We start from the raw sequence: 8,966 nt of genomic DNA on the forward strand, positions 1-8,966 counted from the left end.
AAGCAGCCCCTCTGGCGCCCTCACCGCGCGGCTCCTGAGCAGAACGCGCACGCAGTGGGGCCGCGCCCGGCACCAGGTTAGGAAGATACGCAGACCCCGGGCAGAGCAGCGCAGGCAAGTTGGATTCCATACATAGACCAAAGGCAACAACGGAGAAAACAGCGGGGGCGGGGGCAGAGACAATCCGTGTCGTGATTGTTGTTTCCAATCGTTTAATTTCTTGCATTTCCTCCGGGGAAAGCGCTTGAACCTGGGTTTTCCAGGACCCCGGCGTTAGCAGCGCTGTTGCTGGTACCGGCGCGTCCTGGCTAGTGTGAGCTGTCTGCGTGCCGGAACCGGGCTCTTTCGCTCGTTCCATTCCTTCTTTTCTGCATTAATTTGCACCCGTGCGTTAATGTACTTGGCAACTTTATGCGAGCGTGCCCCGGTGCGGGTGGCGCTAAGGGAGGGATTCGAGGTCTAATGTGACTCTGACGCCTCTGGTCACTGCAACCTTCAGACGGTCAATCCTCCGGAGCTCTGCCTGGCGCTTTCCAAGGCATCCCCGACGCCTGCTCCGGCCAGCGCTGGGCCCAGGACCAGCGCGGCCCGTTAGTTGTTGGTCCAAAGGCTCATCTGTCGAGGCTCGGCGGCGTGGTGAACCCGCAGGCAGCCGAACCAAGAAGGGCAAGACTTAAGGGCTGCGGTGCAGGGTCCTCCAGGTGCTTGGACCCGCAGCAGGATGGGATGGGGATCCCCGCAGGCAGGGAGAGCAGTCAGGGTGACGGGTCTGCGCGTGACGATTAGGGGCACAGTGAACACCCCGCTGCAACGGACCTGTCTGGCACACAGACCTGAGCCTTACTGTTCCGGTGTGAATTGCTTAAACTACGCTCTCTGCTTCTCTTAAAAGAGTTTTTCTTCCCCTCTTCCTTGCTTTCTTGCTTCCCTCCTTCCTTTCTTTTCTCCTCACCCAACCCCCTATCCCTCTCTTTCCTCTCTCTTCTCTTCCTCCTTCTTTCTCTTTTTCTCCCATCCCTCCCACCTTTTTCTTTGGCTTTTTCTTCTTTCTTTCTTTCTTCCTTCCTTCCTTCCTCCCCTCCTTTCTTTCTTTTTTGTTTCCTTCCTTCCTTCCTTCCTTCCTTCCTTCCTTCCTTCCTTCCTTTCTTTCTCTTTCTTTCCAAATATCGGTTTCCCGGAATACAGGACCTGAAGTCAGAAACCCCGGGTGCAAGTTGCATTTACCAGACCTCAGCCTCAGTTTCTTCACTTGTAAATGGGGGTAATATAGGATGGCTGATATAGTATTTGTGAAAGCAGCTCGTATATTTAAAGAACTGTGAAATGGTATAAAATAATGAATGGTTGAAATTTTAAATAAAATTGACAGCCAGGCCTCCAAAACTTTCCCCTGGAGGAGCTTTCCTTATTCTATTCCAAACTGAAGAATTTTGGTGACGCTGGGGCGCCAGAACTTGGGGCCAGAACAAGTTCTGGGCTGGCAGCGACTCAGCTGGTGGCCTTCATCTATGCACGGTTTTGTGAATGTGTTTTGCTGGTGCTTTTTGTCCCTGACAGCAGGCTGCAGGTGAAATTATCACCACCATCTTCTTTGCTCACACTAACTTGTCCATACTTTATTGATAGTCTTTGCAAAGGTCATTCTCTGGCTCATCCAAGCCTCTACACAGCCCTCTGCAAAGTCGGCAGCCCAAGTTGTAGTGTTAAACTGTTTTCCAGTGAAGGCGAGGCTGCAGCATGCAAGTGGCAGCGCAGAGACCTGAACATATATCTCTATCCCTCATGCCTTTGCTTCTGGGTTCCAGGGCTGCCCGGGCTCAGCTCCCAGCTCCCCACCCTCACCAGAGCCCCAGGCCAGAGAGCAGGGCTTCTAACAAGCCGCTGGGTCTCCCTCTGCCCTTGTGCCTTTTCCAGTCCCATCTCTCCAAGTGCCATTGGACTTTTCCTCATCCAAAGGGCGCTTAAATAAGTGCAAGGTAATGTGAAGAGCAAATGGGCTAACCCTGTTGAGGTGCATGCTGAAGAGCCAGGAAACTGGACCCAGACTTTCTGGCCACACTATCCCCCACCCTTCACAGTTGGTCTAATAATCAGAAACCTTTACTTCCCTCCAAGAAACTGTGTCCAGAGTTCCACTCTTTTAACCCACAGAAATCTCTTCATACATTTAGAAGAAATTCATCAAGGTCCCTAATTTAGAATAATTTGGGGGAATCCAACCACACAGCATGGATTTACGATGTGCCCATAGGCTTACCCGCATGGACTGGAAGCAGGCAGGACACATGGACAACTGGACAGAGAGTCAAGCATCTTAGGTGTAACAGCTTTTCTGTTGGGGACTAGGGGGAAGGAATAGGATTTTCAAATGACATTGCTCCTGAGTGTGGGGAGTGTAGACCCCCTGACAACATCCAAACCCTTTTGCAAGAGGGGCTCAATGGTACCAAAACACTGGAGTCCCCCAGATCTGATGTCCTAGTTACTGCAGAATCTCCCCTCTATACATACCCACTCACCTATGATTAATCACATCTCCTAAAGAATACTGGGAAGAAGCTGGACTTGGAGCAGAGACATGAGTCCGGTGCCATTGGCCACGAGTCCGGTCCCATTGGTACACATTTGAGCAAGTCACCGGCCCGGTGCACAGGGTGGATAGCCTCGTGGGCCCAGGGAGGCGAAGGCTGGGCTTTGTGTGTGCTTCTCCCTAGCACTGAGGGCTGGGAGAATTCCATGTCAAAGACAAACCTTTTCTACATGAATTTTCTCCCACTCCGGTCTGAACAATGCTCAGTTTTCCTTCTGTAAGGAGCAAGGATTACAGCACTGAAATGATCTTTATTTAGTTGGTCGGAAGCTGAACTTTCAAATTGAGGTAGAAAAATAAATAAATTACAAGAAAAACTAAAAGTTGGTTCAAGGGGGAATGTTTTTATCTCTTTATTCTATTGCCTCTTCTTTCCAAACACCTAAGAGGTAGAAGGGAAACTGACTAGCAAATGCCTATCAATAATACGAAATGAAAAATAAGTCTTTTCTCAGACTACCATACACGTTTGATTTTCAGGTAAGAAGTGTCAGGCTAAAGGCTGACATTATGAAGCAGCACCGATGGAGATCTCATCATGGAGAAATCCATCATCAGCCAACGGTTCTACTGTGAGAAGTGGAGGATACTTATTTGTTCAGTGTATAGTTGCTTTAATAGATGGATTTCAAACTACCATGATTATTTAAATTATTTTTCAATGAAGTACAGTATGCCTACAGAGAAGCAGACACAGTGAGTACTGGCTGAGATTTCATAGTGTGAACACATCTGCCGAAGTGTGCTCAGATCACGACACAGAATGCTACCAGTCATACTATTTTAGGACTCCCCACCCCACTAAATTGTAAGTTTCCTTAGGGCAAGAACTGAGTATCATTCTGTTTTAAAATATAATATATTAATAGAAAATTTGAGGTATAGGAAGGCCAATGTATCAAGAGAAGACTGCCCCTCAGAGCTAGTTATTCACAGTTCTTAAGAGGGGCATATCATGCTTTGGGGACCACATGGCGAAGCACTGGGAGGGGGAAACCATGGCCAAGAGCCTTCTGTGGCTTCCTCAGGAAGGAATGGCAAGGGCGGGAAAGTAGGCTTTAGATCAACTAAATGTGAGTAATTTGGGTGGACACTGGGGCATAAAGGTATCCCTCATTGTCAAATACCTGGCCTTCATGATTGGGGCAGGTCAATGGTGACCCCAGAGTTTGGGGTGTGGATTTGTGTGAAAAGTCTACCAGCAGATGAGTTGTTTACTATCTGTAGGAACTGGCTAGCCTTGGGAGGGGCAGTCCCTCCGGAGTCAGTGAAACCTGAGGTGGCAAAGCATCAGCATACAGATAATAAATGACATGGTTAATATATATTCATCTTTCACACTCCAGAACCTAAAATAATGTGCTGTACATCATGGGCACTCTGAATGGGGTAAGATGGAAGGAAAGAAAAGGGTTAGGGCAAAAGGAACAGTGCACAGTGTGCCAGCTAGCTGGGCAACAAGAGGACAGCCTTCAATAGCCCCACTTCCCACAAGCACTGACATGAGTTGCCTACAACAACTCATATGAAGAGACTCTATTCAACTGCTTCTGGATTTATATTCAGAAAGTTGGGATGTCTCAGCGGTCTTTGCGAAGACTTCACTAGGAAACACGCTCCCCATTCAACATATGCACTTAGACTAGCTGTATAATTGAATCCTTGAACCATTCACCTTGAATTTCTGCTAGAATCGCACAACGATCCATGAAGGGATGTGCCCCAGTTATCCATTGCTGCGTAATTAACTGCCCAAATAACAACTATTATGCTTGGTGCCTCTATGGGTCAGGAATTTGAATAGTGTACAGTGAAGGTGTCTGCTTTATGGTTTCATGTGATATGTTAGAGTTTTTGTCTCGATATTTCCTAATCTCCCTCGTGATTTTTTTGACTTATTGACGGTTTGAGATTGTGTTAATTTCCACATATTTGTGAATTTTCTAATTTTACTTCTGTTGATTTCTAATTTCATTCTATTGGAATTGGAAAATATACTTTGTATGATTTGTTTTTAAAAATTTATTATAAACCAAAATTACAATACTGTTTTTTTAATACTTGTCTATGTGTTTACCTTTACAAAGAACCTTATATTTTATGATTCAAGATACCCTTTCTCTTGTGTCCTTATATTTCAACTTGAAGGACTCCCTTTAGAATTTCTTGTAGAACAGATCCAGTGGCAATGAACTCTTTCTTTGTCTGGAAATATCTTAGTTTCTCCCTCATTTTTTGAAGAAGAGTTTTGCCAATTCTTGGTTGAGAGTTTTTAAATGTCATAATTTAAAATACATAATCCCATTGACTTCTGTCCTGTAAAGTTTCTGCTGAGAAATCTGATAGTCTCATAGATCTCTTGCATGTGATGAGTCACTTTTCTCTTGCTTTTTAAAAAACCTTTCAACAGTTTGATTATTATCTGTCCTGGTTGGGCTTATCATACTTGAAGTTTGTTAAGCTTCTTGGATTCACTCATTTATTTCATCAAATTTGATGTTTTCAGTCATTATTTCTTCAAATATTCTCTCTGTTCCTTTCTTCTCCTTCTGGCACTCCTATAATGTTTATATTGGTTTGCTTGTTTACTAGATGTACCAATTAATAATGCGGATTTTTTTTCAATAAATGGAGTTACACATATGTTGATATATATGCGACTTGATATTTATGCTATTTTGTTGTATTGACAAGCTTCAAAACTTCAAATGTTAAATTTCCTGAAGGTGTTAACATCATAGATATTTTTACGCTTAAAAATGTCAAATTTCATGCCAAAAAAAGAGCATTTGCAGGAAGTTTTAATTCATTATTTTATTTTGAAGAAAAGTGCTGCTGAGTTATCGTATACTTTGGGAAGTTTATGGTGAACATGCTCCATCTCAAATACTTGTGAATGCTGGTTTAAACACTTTAAAAGTGATGATTTCAATGTGAAAGACAAAGAACGTTCAGGTCAATTTGAACCATGCTTTGATCATAAAATGACCAGAATGAGCCAGAAGACACGGCAAAGTAATTTTGCTTCATGATAACACGTTAAAAGATCTTGCCTGGGAAGTATTAACTCACCTGCCATATTCACCAGACCTTGCTCCTTCAGATTATCACTTGTTCTAATCAATGGCACACGCACTTTCTGAGCAGCACTTCAAAACGTACAAAGTGAAAAATTGGGTTTCTGAATGGTTTGCCTCAAAACAAGAAAAGTTCTATTGGGATGGTATCCACAAATTACCTGAAAGATGGGGGAAATGTGTAGCTAGCAATGGACATTACTTTGAATAAAAACACTTTTGATGTTTCTCTTGAAATTAAATCTGCATTTTTAACCAGTACACCTAGTATGACCCACAAGTATCTTAGACTCTCTTCATTTTCCTTCACTTTTTTTGTGTGTGTGGCTCTTCAGAGTTCACTGATATTTTTCTTCTGCTTATTAGAGTTTCCTATTGAACTCCTCTAGTAAAATTTCAGTTATTGTATTTTTCAGTCTGGAATTTTGTTAGATTTTTATAATTTCTGTTTATACTCTCATTTTGTTCACATGTCATTTTTCCTAATTTCTTTCAGTTCTTTTAGCTCTTTGAGCATATAAAAGACAGTTACTTTAAAGTCTTTGTCTAGTAAGCCAATAATTCACTAAAGTATTAATATAGTTACGTGGCCCTTGTATCCTGGGAGCTATTTAAACTTATCAGTTCAAGGACATTTTGGGGGTAGATTCCTATGGGTTTTCTATGTAGGCAATCATCTTCAACTCAACATTAAGAGGAAAATGCAATGAAAGCATAGAGCAAAAATAGAATGCTTTAGAAAAGATATAAAAATAGCCAATGAGCACATGAAAAAGATACTCAACATTATTAGTTATCAGGAGAAAATGTAAATTAAAGCTATAATGAGGTACTAGTATATATCTACTAGGATGGCTAAAATTAAAAAGATTGAGAGTACCAAGTATTGGTGAGGATGTGGAACATATAGAACTCTCATAAGCTGCTTGTGAGAATGTAAAGAGGTAGCCTTTAGAAAACTGTTTGGCAGTACCAAAGTTAAACAAATATTTATCATATGACCTGGACAATCCACTCCTAGGAATTTCTGCATGAGAAATGAAAGTGTATGTCCAAATAAGGACATTTATTTGAATGTTCATATGAACGTTCTTGTATTAAAGGTTGAAGCTTTATGCACAAGAGTACACAGCTGCAAAAATCCCAAATGTTCATCTGATGAATGGATAGACTGTGGTCTATCTATATAATGTAATTTAAATAGTAATAAAATGAACAAACTACTGACAAATACAATAACAATGTTAAATCTCAAAAGTGTTATTCTAAGTTAAAATGATTCCATTTATATGAAATTCTGGAAACAATAAAGCTATAATGACAGAAAGCAGATCAGTAGTTGCCCACGGGCCAGGACATGGGGGGAGGGAACTGATAAGGAGCACAAGGAAACTTACTGGCTGATAGAAATGTCATATATTACAATAGAGGTGGTGATTGCACAACTGTACTCCTCAAAACTCATTAAATTGCACACTTAAAATTGGTGTTTATTGTTTATAAATTACACCTTCATTCGTCTGTTAATAATACAACATTGATTGGTAGGCACAGATCTCTTTGGGCTACACGTGCACACTGCCCCAAAATACAGAGACATGTAGGAATGAGAGGAAATTATTTCATTTACTCACTTATTAATTCCATAATTTAATTAAAAAATAATTCTTAAACATGTATTAGAGGATAGGCACAGTGTTAGGTGCTAGAGATACAGGAGACAAAATCTTCTCCGGTGATACGTTGGAAAAAAAGCACACAATCATCTCCAAAGGAGCAAAGGAGAGGGACATACAATCCACACCAGGAGTGGTTAGGGAGGCAGGTGGCAAACCATGTTCACAGGATGATCCTCGGGGATAGTGAGGAGGCTCTGTAGCACAGAGGAAACAGTGGGTGCTTTGGAGTCAGAAAGATGTGGGCTCCAGTACTGGTTTGGCTACTTACTAGATGTGTAATTGAGAAAATGTCAATCAAGCAGAATCTCATTTTTTTCACACCCAGAATTAGGGTAATCATAATGACCTACAGGTTGTTCTGAGAATGAGAAAATAATTGCAAAGCATGCAGCTTAATAAAGGATGACATTAATAACTGATAATGAGATATACATATCGGTCATCCTCCCTGGTTACCATAAGCCTCTTTTTTTTAATTGAATAAATCTGATTTGTAACATTGTGTAAGTTGAAGGTGTACAGTGTGTTACTTTGACACATTTACATATTGTAATATGATTGCCGATGTAGTGATATTTATCACATTACAGTACAACATAATTATCTATATTCATTATACCATGCCTTAGATCTCTATGTATAAGCCTCTTTCAACCATCCTGGTCAAACACTAGTAATGAGAAAAGAAAGGACTGGGACCCCTGAACTCAAAGCTCACATAGTATCACATCCAGTGGTCTTGGGGTAGAGTGGTCTTTATAGCCTGAGTACCACTCAGGAGCCAGCCAGGAGAAGGCTCTAGAGCAGCAACTGGGTGGGACAAAGAAGTCATCTAGCCCTTTTGCTTCTGCCCAGGTGGTTCTGCACCAAATCTCTGACTTTTATCTTTCTGGTTTAAATTTCTAAGGTTCCTTCCAGTCCTAAACTCCAAGATTCATGAAGCAAAACACAAAACACTATAGTTCCAGGAAAGGAATTTCAAGGTCATCACTCTTGACTGCCCTCTAAAGAGCATCGAGTACTCGGGCACTAACTCTTCCAAACTCTGAATTGTCACACTCATGCCTCCAGGATAAAAAAGGGGTTGGAGCTCAGGGGGACCACCCTTCCATCTGTCAGACCTTGGTGTAGGCACTGTGCAACTCTGAGCCTATTTTTTCATCTATAAATGAGGAATGTAATAACACAGCTCTTATAGGGTTGAGGTGAGCAGGGTGTCGTGTCTCAGGGTTGATGTTTGGAAGGCTCCTCTGATTTGGAAGACCCAACCAACTGGCTTATGTGGCCAGAGTACACTGTTCTCTCTTCCAGCACAATTGCCATCATTTGCTCATCTCAGCTTGCAGTGCCTTGCCCCATCTCAGCAGGATTTTGTAATCCCTGTAGGCTAATTTGCAACAACCTGCTTGACTAGGGCTGCCTAGGAGTCCCAGGCAAGGGCAGGATCCTGAGACCTGTCACCTGGGAAGTCTGAGTCAATGTGGCCACACCCCACCCTGCCCTGGGCCCGCTCACAGGTTACCTCCTTCAGTGGGGAGTGCCAAGCTCTCCTGGGACTCTGATGTCTTCAGGATGACCTAACCACTCCGCCCTGTGCTTCATCCTGGAGCTTGTCAGTCA

The sequence above is a fragment of the Myotis davidii genome, unplaced genomic scaffold (genome assembly GCF_000327345.1).
Source record: "Myotis davidii unplaced genomic scaffold, ASM32734v1 scaffold524, whole genome shotgun sequence".
NCBI classification, from domain to species: Eukaryota; Metazoa; Chordata; class Mammalia; order Chiroptera; family Vespertilionidae; genus Myotis; species Myotis davidii.